The sequence below is a fragment of the Dasypus novemcinctus genome, chromosome X, assembly GCF_030445035.2.
Source record: "Dasypus novemcinctus isolate mDasNov1 chromosome X, mDasNov1.1.hap2, whole genome shotgun sequence".
NCBI classification, from domain to species: domain Eukaryota; kingdom Metazoa; phylum Chordata; class Mammalia; order Cingulata; family Dasypodidae; genus Dasypus; species Dasypus novemcinctus.
This window is the reverse complement of record NC_080704.1, coordinates 83,470,121-83,484,209: the sequence shown is the minus strand read 5'-3', so window position 1 is coordinate 83,484,209 and position 14,089 is coordinate 83,470,121. Positions and strand designations below refer to the sequence as shown.

The 14,089-nt window shown below is 41.0% G+C and overlaps 1 pseudogene; it reads right to left on the bottom strand.

The window, feature by feature from the left end:
* Positions 1 to 12,794, bottom strand: part of LOC101426310 (thiamine pyrophosphokinase 1 pseudogene) — a 149,566-nt pseudogene extending 136,772 nt beyond the window's left edge.
* Positions 12,795 to 14,089: the final 1,295 nt, after the last annotated feature.

Below are 14,089 nucleotides of genomic sequence, written 5' to 3'. Positions count from 1 at the left end.
TTCCTGATTCCTCTAAGTAGAATTCTAGCACATACTGAACAATAGTGGTGACAGTGGGCATCCTTGTCTTATTCTGAATATCAGGAGTAAAGTTTTCTGTTATTCACTGTTGAGTACAATGTTAGCTGTGGGTTTCTCTTCTATGCCCTTTATCATGTTGAGAGTTTCCTACAATTTCTATCTTTCAGAGTGTTTGTTTTTAGAAGGAGCTTTATTGATACACAATCAAAATACCACGCAACTCACCCATTTAAAGTATACAGGTTGGTGTATTTTAGTATATTCACTGTTGTGCTACCACCACCACTACCAGTTAATTTTAGAACATTTTCATTTTCACAAAATAAATCCTCACACACCAGAGCTGCCATCTCCAACCCCACCATCCCCCACAGCCCTAAGAAACCCCTAAGTTACTATCTGTTTCTTTGGGTTTGCCAATTCTAGACATTTCCTATAAATGCAAAAATACAATATGTTGTCCTTTGTGCTTATCTTCTTTCACTAGGCATGTTTTCATGATGCTTAAATATTCTGGTATGTATCCTCATTCTTTTTTATTACCAAATAATATTCCTTTGTTTACATATGCCACATTATGTTTATCCATTTTTCAGTTGATATACATTTGAAAGTTTTCCCATTTTTTGCTACTTGGCTATGAGCAGTCATGTACAATTTTCTGTGTAGGTATATATTTTCAATTCTTTTTTGTATATATCTAGGAGTAGTCATATGGTAACTCTGTGTTTCAAATTTTGAGGAAATGTCAGACTGTTTTCCAAAGTGCCTGCACAATTTTACATTTCTTCCAGTAGAGCATGAGGGCTCCACTGTCTCTACATCCTCACCAATACATGTCATTGCCAATCTTTTTAATCACAGTCATGCTGGTAAGGGCGGTATCTCATTGTAGTTTTGATTTGCATGTCCATAATATGTACTGATACTAAACATTTTTTTCATGGACAAATTGGCCCATTGTAAATCTACTTTGGAGAATAGTGTATTCAGATTCTGTGACCATTGTTAAAACTGGATTATTTTTCTTGTATTACTTAATTGTGCTAGTTCTTTTATATAATCTAGGTGCAAGTCCATTATTAGATATGTCAGTTGCAAATATTTTCTCCAGTTTGGTGGGTTGTCTTTTCACTTTGTTGATGGTGCCCCTTGCAGCATAGATTTCTGAAATTTTGATGAAGTCCTGTTTTTTAATCTTTTGTATTTTGTCCTTTTGGTTTCATATCTATGAAACCACTGAAAAATCATAAAGATTTCCTTCTATATTTTTTCTAAGAGTTTTTCAGTTTTTACTGCTTACATTCAGGTCTGTATTCCATTTTTGCGGTCACCCCTCGGGCTGAAGTGTGGTTTGCTGGCCTGGCGGGGGAGCAGCCGCAGCAGGCCAAGCCACTGCCCCCATAATAGGGTGGCTGGTCGGACTCACCGCCACCCCTGAAGGAAGCTCGGCATGGGCGCAGAGTGCCCTCGGGTCTCCCCTTCTCGGCAGCCATGCTTCCGCGGCCGCCCCTCCTCCCGGGTGGTGCCACACGATGCCTGTGGGGCAGTACCCTTCTTCTTCCTTCTCCCTGCGCAGGCGCAGGGCGGAAAATTCCAGTCTGCCCTTTTCCCCTCCCCCGACAGCAGCAACAGCCAGGCGTGGGTGGAAAAATCCAGTCTGCCCTTTTCTCCTCCCCCGACAGCAGCAACAGCCAGGCGTGGGCGGGAAACTCAAGTCTGCCCTCCACCCCAGCAACAGCAGCCACCAATCCCTAAACCCTGCCCCTTCCCCCAGCAACAGTGACAGCCAATCCCTAACCACCACCCCTCCCCCATCCAGTACCGCCCACTGACCTTTCACCGGCAACCAATCAGAACAGGACGTGGCTTCGACCAATCAGCCTTCCCCAGCCCCTATAAAACTGTTGCCTCTCCCTCAATAAAGTGGACTTGCGTGTTTACCTTGTCTCCTAGGTAGTTCTTCTGCCGTGCGCCCTCCAGTCCTGAGAGCCCCCGACAAGGGCCTGGCCTCCCTTGTCCCCAGTTCGTCGCCTGCTTCTCCGGGCGACCCCTTCGTCGCCGGCTTCGCCGGGCGACCCCATCAGCCGAACCGCGCAACCCCTTGTGAGACCGATCCCTCGTCTGCTGCCGGACCGACCCCTCGTCCCAAGTGGGACTGACCCTTCGTCCCAAGCGGGACCGACCCCTCGTCCAGAGCTGGACCGACCCCTTGTCCGCAGCCAGACCCCACCTCTACCGACCGAGCAAGCCGCCGCACATTTTGAGTTAATTTTTGTATGTGTTGTATGGTAGGAGCCTATCTTCTCTCTTTGCATATAGATATCCACTTGTCCCAGTACCATATGTTGAGAAGACTATTCTTCCTCCCGTTGAATTGTCTTGGCTTCCTTGTCAAAAATCAGTCTTGCAATTTATCGAAATACTTTCATGGTCTTGATTTTGAGGGATACAACTTACCATTTCTTCCAAATGGCTACCACTTTTTGCCAATAGCATTTATTTAATAAACTATCTTTTTCTCACTGATTGAGATGCCCTTTTAAATCATGTCCTATAGTCATAAGTATTTGAATTTATTTCTTCAATTTCTGTTACATTCAGTGATCAATTTTTGCACTTATGTGATCTACTTTTTTTTTAAGATTTATTTTTTATTTATTTCTCTCCCCTTCCCCCTCCCCCCCCCCCGCAGTTGTCTACCCTCTGTGTCCATTTGCTGTGTGTTCTTCTGTGACTGCTTCTATCCTTATCAGCGGCACCGGGAATCTGTGTTTCTTTTTGTTGCATCATCTTGTTGTGTCAGCACTCTGTGTGTGTGGTACCATTCTTGGGCAGGCTACACTTTCTTTCGTGCTGGGTGACTCTCCTTATGGGGTGCATTCCTTGGGCACGGGGCTCCCCTATGTGGGGGACACCCCTGTGTGGCACAGCACTCCTTGTGTGCATCAGCACTGCACATGGGCCAGCTCCACATGGGTCAAGGGGGCCCAGGGTTTGAACTGTGGACCTCCCAAGTGGTAAACGGATGCCCTATCCATTGGGCTAAGTCCACTTCTGGTAGGGCTACTTTCTAATTGCCCTCCCTTTTCTTCTCTTTCAAAAATTTCTGGCCTTCTTTGCACTCTTTTTTAAAAATTGAGATGAAATTCACATAATATTAAATAAACTATTTTAAAGTGAACAATTCAGTTCTAATAGTATTCTGTTACTTGTTTTCAATTATTTTGGGTATATAGCTAGAAGTGGAATTGCTAGGTCATATGGTAATTCTATATTTAGCTTTTTAAGAAAATGCCAAACTTTCTTTCTTGTTTTTTTTTTAAACATGGGAACTTTAGACTCAGCTTTGATTAGCTCCCCATTCACCTAAGTCAAATTAAAACTTTGTCAACATCATTTTATTGGGATTGTAGAAATGTATAGATTAATTTAGGAAAAAACAACATTTTTTAAAATTTTGAATCATTCTGTCCAAAAACACTTCTTCATGTTTTCCTCCATTTAAGTTTCTTTTCAGTCTCTCAGTAGCATTTTAAAGTTATCTTACAATAGCTATATGAATTTCTTGTTAAATACATTCTTAAGTATTTTATTTATTTACTTTTGGCAGTCATTGTTGCTATATTCTTCCATTTTCTTTTCTATCTGGCTGTTGTTAAAGGTAAGGAGGTTAGGAGAAACAGGTTGCAGCCTAGTTTTTTTTTAAAAAATAATTTCTCCTTGCAATTAAAAAATACACACTTAGGTCTCTTCTTCCATGCTATCAGTTATTCATTTTGTTAATGTAGGAGATTGCAGGAACCAACATTGCCCAATGGATAGGGTATCCATCTACCATGTGGGACATCTGTGGTTCAAACCCTGGGCCTCCTTGACCCATGTGGAGCTGGCCCATGGGCAGTGCTGATGAGCGCAAGGAGTGCCCTGCCATACAAGGGTGTCTCCCACATAGGGGATCCCCACATGCAAGGAGTGTGCCCCAGAAGGAGAGCTGCCCAGCATGAAAGAAAGCACAGCCTGCCCAAGAATCACACCACACACATGAAGAGGTGACACAGCAAGATGACTGCAGCAAAAAGAAACACAGATTCCCGGTGCCACTGATAAGGATAGAAGCAGTCACAGAAGGACACACAATGAATGAACACAAAGAGCAGACAATGAGGGGTGGGAATAAATAAAAAGAAATGTAGGAGATTGCAAAGTTATTTAGCATGCATACTATCAATTTTTTTTTTTTGGTTTTTATAAAGGGTATTTATTTGGGATAGGGACTTACAGATACCAGGCCATAAAGCATAAGTTACTTCCCTCACCAAAGTCTATTTGGAGCAAGATGGCTGTCGACATCTACAAGGGTTCAGAGTTCCTGGGTTCCTATATTCCTGAGGCTTTCTTTTCTCTGGGTTGAAGGTTCCTTTCTTCCTGGGGCTGGTTTCTCTTTCCACTGCATGCTGACCTCTCAAGGCTCCAGTTTAAGTCTTCAGCATGAAACTCCAGCATCAAAACTCCAACAAAGGAAATGCTCAATTCTGTTCTTTGCCATGTCTTTTATCTATAAGTCCCCACCCACCAAGGGGTGGGAACTCAGTGCCCTAATCATAATGCAATAACACCCAGGTAGAGATCATACTACAAGTATAATCTAATATCTATTTTTGGAATTGATAACCATATCAAACTGCTACAGAACGGTTCTGCATGATCTTGCAATGAAATAAGCCATGTTAAATTTCATCAAAAAATTTATAAAAGTGTATGGCCTGTGGCCGCCGCTGCGGTACCGTGGGTGGGTCACTGCCGCACGGGCGGGTCACTGCCGGGAGTCGGGCCGAGCCCACGGCCGGACTGGGGCGGCAGCGGGCGGCTCAAGGCTTGGTGGGGACACGCGGTTCGATGGAAGAAGAACCACGGAGACGAGGTCTATGCGCAGGTCTGATTTTATTAGGGAAGTACATGAGGTTTTATAGTCTCGTGGAGGTGGGGAGGTTGTGGGAGGGGCATGTCTGTGGGGCAGCTGAGGATTGGCTGCAGAGGCAAGGGCGGACCTGCGGTTTAGGGCGTAAGCCATTGATGGCAGGGGGGGTTGTTTCAGAGGTTGTGCCGGGGCGGATACGGGATGAGGGCGGTTGAAATGAGGCGGGGAGAACAGCGATCGGCTGGGAGGGGGAAGATAACAGTGGCTGGGAGGAGGGGAGGAGGGAGGCAGCAGCATAAGCTGCTGCTGAGAAGGGCCATAATACAGAGAGATTTCGAAGAACAGTTGGGTAAAGTATAGGGAAGCGTAGAGCAGGGTGGGAGCAGGGGACAATGGCCCAAATTGTAAACCATAATGTACAACATTGACCATGAATATTAGCCATGTTTCAACACCTGTATATCAGTTTTAACAAATATACCATTCACATGTGAAAAGGTTATCAATAAGGAAGAGGGAAAAGGGGGAGGGTGTTGGATATATATGAGTAACCTATATTCATTTGTTTGTTTGTTTATATATATATTTTTTAGTCTTTATTTATTTTTTTAATGTTACATTCAAAAACTATGAGGTCCCCATATACCTCCCAACACCCTCACCCCATTCCTCCCATAACAACAACCTCCTCCATCATCATGGGACATTCAATGCACTTGGTGAATACATCACTAAGCACTGCTGCATCTGATGGTCAATGGTCCACATCATAATCCACACTCTCCCACAGTCCACACCGTGGCACATGGGAGAACATACAATGTTGGGTAACTGTCCCTGCAGTACGACCCAGGACAGCTCCAAGTCCTGAAAATGCCACAAACCACGTCTTTTCTTCCCACTCCCTACCCTCAGCAGTACCATGGCCACTTTCTCCAAATCAATGCTACATTTTCTTTGATTACTAATAACATTAGTTCATGGATAGAATATCAGTAAGTCCACTCTAATCCATACTCTGTTCCTTCATCCTGTGGGCTTTGGAATGGTTGTGTCCACTTCACATCTATATTGAGAGGGGGCTTAGATTCCACATGGATGATGAATGCAATTCTCCTGCTTTCAGTTGCAGGCATTCTTGGCTCCCTGTGTGCTGGTTGACTTTCTTCACATCCGTGTTAGCTGAGTGGGGTAAGTCCAATAAACCAGAGTATAGAAGTTGCTATTCTGTTGAGGCTCAGGGCCTGGCTATCACATGCTCAGTCCAGAGATTCAGGTCCCCTTGGTATACCCTAAACCTCAGCACTAACCACAAGTCCGGTAAAATTGACAGGAGACACTTGTCGACAAACATCACATCTGAGTTCAGCTCCATCACACAAAAATACAAATTCCAAAGTATGGCCAACTGACACAGCACTGAAATCGATCTCCCATGACCATAGAACCTGTGGGTCTCTGTAGCCTTCAGAAGAACCAATATTTGGGGTTGTATCTACTTTATCTGCCTCTGGGACTCTGCTGAGGTATGCATAAGGGTGACCACACTGATAACCTCCTGGCTCTTTTTTGGAGACACATATCCATATAAACTCATTTGTCCTTTCTGTTTCCCCCTTTTATTCAGGTCAAAAAGCATGTTTAACTCCTGATATTATATGTAGGCTGAGATATTCTGCAGGTCTGAGTTGACCCTTTTATTCAAGGTCATTTTCTAGTTACATCATGAACTGGTACTTGGTAGTAATCCCTCGGTGCCAGGGAGGCTCATCCCCGGGAGTCATGTCCCATGCTGGGGGGAAGGCAATGCATTTACATACTGAGTTTGGCTTCAAGACTGGCCAAAATGGAGCAACATGGAGACTCTCAGTAGGTAACTCTTAGGCACCCTGCAGCTCTAGGCCTTATTCTTATTTCAGGTGCACAGGCTCACAAGCATAGTCATTAGAATCAAGGGCTCATTGTTGGACCATCCTTCTTTTTTGGTCTGCCACTGCACTTGGGGGATTGTTGCTGTTCCTTTAGGGAATGTGATAGAGCTCCCCTGGCTAGGAACTCGACACTACCTCAGTTGTGGTTTTTAACTGTAACCACTATGAAAATATCCAAACACTTTTATGTACCCTGGATATATGCACTGGGGAACTCCCTGCAAACCATGTGTCCCCTGTCAATAACATCCCACACCAGTATTTCTCCCCTGCCATTGTTGAAACTCTCTGTGACACAAAGACTTTCATGCTAATGTGCTGGAGGTGCAGTTAGTGTTGGGGTTTAAGATATATTTAGGGGATTTGAATCTCTGGACTGACAATGTGGTAGCCAGGTCCTGAGCCTCAACAGACTCCAGCACCTACAATCTGATTTATTGGACTTACCACACTCAGCTAAGATGGAGTTGAAGAAGGACAACCACCACACCATGGAGCCTAGAGTGATTACAACTGAAAGTGGGAGGATTGCATCCAGCATCCATGTGGAATCTGAGCCTCCTCTTGACATAGAGGTGCAATGGACACAACCAATCCAATGTCCACATAGAAAAGGTGGCATTGGAGTGGGAAAAGTGGACATGATGGCTGATGGGTATGGGGAAATACAGGAAGAGATGAGAGGTGGAGGCATCTTTGGGACATGGAGCTGCCCTGGATGGTGCTTCAGAGGCAATCACCGGACATTGTATATCCTCACAGGGCCCACTGGATGGAATGGGGGAGAGTATGGGCCATGATGTGGACCATTGACTATGAGGTGCAGAGGTGCCCAAAGATGTACTTACCAAATCCAATGGATGTGTCATGATGATGGGAGGGAGTGTTGCTGGGGGGGGGGGGAGAGGTGGGGTGGGGGGTGGGGTTGAATGGGACCTCACATATATATTTTTATTGTAATATTATTACAAAGTCAATAAAATAAAAATATATAAAAAATAAAATAAAAAGCACATGAAAAAATTCTCCAAATCTCTAGCTATCAGGGAAATATAAATCAAAACCACAATGAGATACCATTTTACTCAGATAAGATTGGCAGCTATGAAAAAACCAAAGATTACAAGTTCTGGATAGGATGTGGAGGAAAGGGAACACTCATCCACTGCTGGTGGCAATGCAGAAGGATCCAGCCATTCTGGAGGACAGTTCGAGGTTTCTCAAAAAAACTAGCTATAGAATTGCCATATGACCCAGCAATTCCACTGCTGGGTATATACCCAGTAGAACTCAAAACACGGACAGAAACTGATATATGCACACCAATGATCATGGCAGCATTGTTCACTTTTTTCAAAACTTAGAATCAACTCAAATGCCCATCAACAGATGAATGGATAAATAACGTGCTATGTACATACAATGGAATACTACTCAGCTACGAATGAATACACTAGAAACACATGTGATAACATGGATGAACCTTATGTTGAATGAAGCAACCCAGGCATTATAAGACAAATACTACATGACCTCAATGATAAGAAATAAGTAAACCAAGTTTCCTCAGAGAGCTAGAGACCGGGTGATAGGCTTAAAGGAATTTGGGGGGTAGACGAAGGATGTAAGCTGACACCTACATGTGAGAAATCTATGATAAGCTGGAGGTAAGTATTTGTACAAGGAAGGGATAAAATGGGGTCATAGGGATACCTTTGGGTGGGGTTTTGTGGGCTTGTGGGTGGCTAGGGAAGGGAGGATGGGTAATATTGCCTAAGAAACTGGGGGAGGGTGGGGGAACATATGAACATAGGAGATTGTCAGGTATTGGGTTGAGAATATAAGATTGAGAAAACCTTTTCAAAAATGTAATAAGGAAGGTTACCTGTTTAAGTTGCTTAAAGTGGAGAATCTGACACAGGACACACTTCTAGGGAGTATGTGAGTGCTCATTTTATCATAGTGGGTTATATCATTGGGTGGAGACCCATATAAAGAGAGTGAAGGTATTCCCACATCCTGGGGAGGACTGATGTTCTCAAATAGAGGGAAATGTATCTCTCGAGAGAAATGGTGTCTCCCAATTCTTTAGGGCAGTCAAGCATGTCAACCCCTCAACATTGTTGCAATTATCTCTGAACATGGTCCTTCAAGCAATGAAGATTGATTATCACTGTGGGCCCTGAGGGGAGGGGAAAAGAGGTCCTGAATCGATGGAATCAATGTAACTGTAGGGCAATGGAAGTTTTCCACAAAATTTTGCATGGATGTATATAGGACATGTTAAATTACACTGAAAATATATAGGGGCCTATAGGCTAAAATGTAAATCATAATGTAAAATATAAGATAATTAAAAATTGGAAAAATTGTATAATCTAAAATAAAAATCACAATGTAAACCCAAGTTTTACCTCCTTGAAAGCTATTGTCTCAATATCTGTACATCAGTTTCAGTAAATGTAGTATGAATATATAAAAAGATTATTGCTGTGGAAGGCAAAAGGGTTTATGTTGGATATGTGGAAGAACTGAACACTGTATATATGAATTACTGGGATCTAAAACTTTTGTGAAGACAAGCTTAATATTTAGGAAAAAAGAGAAAAAATGAGGATGTAAGACACTGAGGAAAAGATAGAAGAAGTTTCCTTGCCAATCTGCAAAAGGGGCAACACTTCTTGCAGTGATGGAAGGCAAAACGTCAAAAGAAAGCTTTTGCATTTTTAATTTTTGATACCCTAATTTATTTTTACCTTAATTTTTCTAAATTAATATGTATTCTATATCTAACCTTTAAACTCATCATTATATTCCATTTTACTATTAATGCAACCTGACAATATATTGGGCTTCATTTTTTTTATTGACTTTGTAATAATATTACATTAAAAATATATATATGAGGTCCCATTCAACCCCCCCCACCCCACCTCTCCCCCCCCCAGCAACACTCGTAAAAGGGGAGACAGTGGGCATCCTTATCTTGTTCCTGACTTTAGAGGGAAGGATTTTAAGATTTCTCCATGATGTTGGCTGTAGGCTTTTCATATATACTCTTTATCATGTTCAAAAAATTTCCTTGTATTCCTATCTTTTGGAGTGTTTTTATCAAGAAAGGGTGCTGTATTTTGTCAAATGCTTTTTCTGCATCTATAGATATAATCATGTGATTTTTTTCCTTCAATCTGTTTATATGGTGTATTAAATTGATTGATTTTCTTATGTTGAACCATCCTTGCATACCTGGAATGAATTCCACTTGCTCGTGGTGTATAATTCATTTAATGTGTTGTTGAATACGATTAGCAAGTGTTTGGTTAAGTGTTTTTGTGACTAGGTTTATTAGAGAAATTGGTTTGTAATTTTCCTTTCTTGTGGTGTCTTTGTTTGGCTTTGGTACTAGGGTAATGTTGGCATCATAGAAGGAATTAGGCAATGTTCCTTCTGTTTTGATTTTTTGGAAGAGTTTCAGTAGGATTGGTGTTAGTTCTTTCCGGAATATTTTGTAGAATTCACCTGTGAAGATATCTGGCCCTTGGCTCTTCTTAGATGGGAAGTTTTAATGACTGATTCTATCTCTTTACTTATGATTGGTTTGTTGAGATCAATTTCTTCTTTCATTAATATAGGCTGCTTATGTGATTCTAGGAATTTGTCCATTTCCTCTGAATTGTCATTTTTGTTGGAATATAGTTTTTCTAAGTATCCTCTTATGATAGTCTTTATTTCTGTGAGGTCAGTGGTGATATCTCCTTTCTCATTTCTTATTTTGTGTATTTGCATCTTCTCTCTTTTTTTCTTTGTTAGCCTCACTAAAGGTTTGTCAATTTCATTGATCTTCCCCAAAAATCAGCTCTTGGTCTTGTTTATCTTTTCATGTGCCTTCTTATTTTCTATTTCATTTAGTTCTGCTCTTATCTTTGTTATCTCCTTCCTTCTTCTTCCTGTTGGATTACTTTGTTGTTTTTTTACTAATTCCTCCAAATGTACAGTTAGTTCTTCAGTTTTTGCTCTTTCTTCTTTTTTGATGTATGAATTTATGGCTATAAATTTTCCTCTCAGTACTGCTTTTGCTGCATCCCATAAATTTTGGTATGTTGTGTTATCATTATCATTTGTTTCAAGGTAGTCATTGATTTCTTTTGAGATTTCCTCTTTGACCCACTGCTTTTCTAAGAGTGTGCTGTTTAATTTTCATATCTTGGTGTGAAATCTGGGCCTCTGGCTCTTGCAGATATCCAGCTTCATTCCACTGTGGTCAGAGATATCATTTTGTATGATTTCAATCTTTCTGAATTCATTCAGCCTTTCTTTGTGGCCTAGTATATGGTCTATCTTGGAGAATGATCCATGTGCACTTGAGAAAAATGTATATCCTGCTGTGTTAGGGTGTAATGATCTGTATGTGTCTATTAGATCCAGCTCCTCTAATGTACTGTTCAAATATTTTGCTTCTTTAGTGATTCTCTTTTGAGATGTTCTGTCCAAGGTAGATAGTGGTGTATTAAAATCCCCCACTATAATTGTAGATGCATCAATTGTTTCACTTAGTTTTTCCAGTGTTTGCCTCACGTATTTAGAGGCACCCTTGTTAGGAGCATAAATATTTATGATTGTTTGTTCTTCTTGACAGATTGTAACTTTCACTAATATGTAGTATCCTTCTTTGTCTCTCACAATTGTTTCGTATTTAAAGTCTATTTTGTCTGATATTAATATAGCTACTCTTGCCTTTTTTTGGTTATTGCTTGTTTGAAATATTGTTTTCCAACCATTCACTTTCAGCCTCCATGAGTCTCTGGGTCTAAGATGTGTCTCTTGTAGACAGCTTATAGATGGGTCATATTTCCTTATCCAATGTCCCTGTAGGTTAGTTTAACCTGTTGACATTCACTGTTATTACTTTCAAGGAATTATTTATGTCAGTATATTTTTATTGGACTTGTGCTTGTCAATGTTTGCTTGTTTGTTTGTTTCTTCTCTTTTTGTATTTTTGCTACTCTTACACTTTTCTCCAACTCTGCCTGTCCTGTTTTGTCCTTTCTTCCTGCAGAACTCCCTTTAGAATTTCTTGAAGGGGTGGTTTCTTGTTGGCATACTCTTTCAATTTCTATTTATCTGTGAATATTTTGAACTCTCCATCATTTTTGAATGCTAGTTTAGCTGGATAGAGTATTCAGGGTTGGAAATTTTTTTCTTTAAGTACCTTGACTATATCATACCTCTGCCTTCTTGCCTCCATGGTTTCAGATGAGAAATCAGCACTTAATCTTATGGAGCTTCCCTTATATGTGACGGTTTTCTTTTCTCTTGCTGCTTTTAGAATTTTCTTTTTCTTGAGCTTTGGATAATTTTACAAGGATATGTCTTGGGGTGGGCCTGTTGTGGTTTATGATGTTTGGGGTGCATTGTGCTTCTTGGATATGTACATCTGTCTCTTTGCATAGATATGAGAATTTCTCAGCCATTATTTCCTGCAACACTCCTTCTGACCCCTTTCCCTTTTCTTCTCCTTCTGGTATGCCTATAATATGTATGTTTTTGCATTTTGCATTGTCATTCAGGTCCCTAAGTCCTAGCTGGGTTTTTTCTATCCTTTTATCCATCATTTCTACTATCTGTTTGATTTCCGATGTACTGTCTTCCACATCACTAATTCTCTGCTCTGCCGCTTCTAATCTGCTGTTATTTGCTGAGAGTGTATTTATCATTTCTTGAACTGTGGTGTTCATTCCCATCATATCTGTTATCTTTTTGCATATGTCTGCAATTTCCCCTCCAAGTGTTGTCTTCATATTGTTAACCTCTTCCTTTACTTCATTAAATTTGTCTCTGATATATGTTCTGAGATCTTTAAATACTCATGCGAAGTTCTGCTCACCTTCCTGGTTTTTAGTTTGTTCATTGGATTCAGCCATGTTTTCCTGATTACTGGTATGGTTTGTAGATTTTTGTTGCTGTCTGGTCATCATTTTATCTTGACAGGTTTAATCAGTTCCTTAGCTTCTTTGTCTACTCTTGGGGATTAATTAGCTGTGGTTTTTGTGTAAGTGTTTTATCTTCTCTTTGTCACTTTGTTCTTCTTATTCTAATTTCTTATTGCTGGGTGAGTTCACTTTGAAGGAATGTATTAGGGCCAGGGAAAGGCAACTGTGTAAGAAAGGAAAATTTGTAAAGTAGTATTGGTAATAAATGTTAACAAGCAACTATATGAGATCTGGGAGGATGGATATTAGATTTATGTAAGTTGTGTAGAGTTATAGCAGTAGGTAGGGTACCTATAATGTGGTAGTCAACTGAATATGGGAGGATTATGGTATGAATTAAAAAGCTAGTGTTTTCGTGAGAGAGGGAAAGAGAAAAGAAAGGCAATAGTTTCAAGAGAGGATCAAAGGCAGAAAACAAAACAAAGGTATTTGAAATTAAGAGTTAGACAATTTGGGGATCAAAGAAAGGGATGTGGAATATAGGAGAGACAGTAGATGATGGAGGATATCAAGCTTAGGGGAAAGGGGATAGTGTAGGTAGCCAAAATCAATTCACACAGAAATGAGGTAATGGAGGATGAGTAAACCCAGCAAATGTGAGGTGTTCCCTGCAGCACCTATTGTATAATTAAGATAAAATAAAATAAGAAGAAAATGAGGGACAAGAGAGAAAAAAAAGGGAGAAGAAAGAAAGAAAATAGGAGTGGGTAAAGGGAGGGGAACAAGTAAAGAAAAGAAAAACAGATATAGAAGAACCACAACAGCAACAACCAAAACCCCCCTAAATAACTGAAAGAAAAAAAAAAAGACTTTGGGGGATATGATGGGAGAAAAGACTAGGAGATAATGCAGTGTTGGCAATCAGGACAATAAAAAATGAAAAATAAAATAAAAATAAGCAAAACAAAACAAAACAAAAAAAGAAAAACGCAAATGTTGAGGGCTAGGACATTCAAAGACCTCAGATGGACCTCAGGGCGTGATGGACTCAGGGATGGAAAGTCTGTGATATTTCAGACTCAAGAGTTGTGAGTCTCTGGGGTGTGGGCAACCAGAGTTTAGGGGACTCAGGCCTGGCAACCTCAAATCTGGTTAACAGGGAGCCTGGGAGCACCGCAGTGCAACACAGACTTCAGGGATCCCTTTAGCTGGGTGCCAGCCCTATGGGAGAGGTCACATCTGCAAACTCTGACCTATGTATCAGAACCCCGCAATTCACCCTCTCA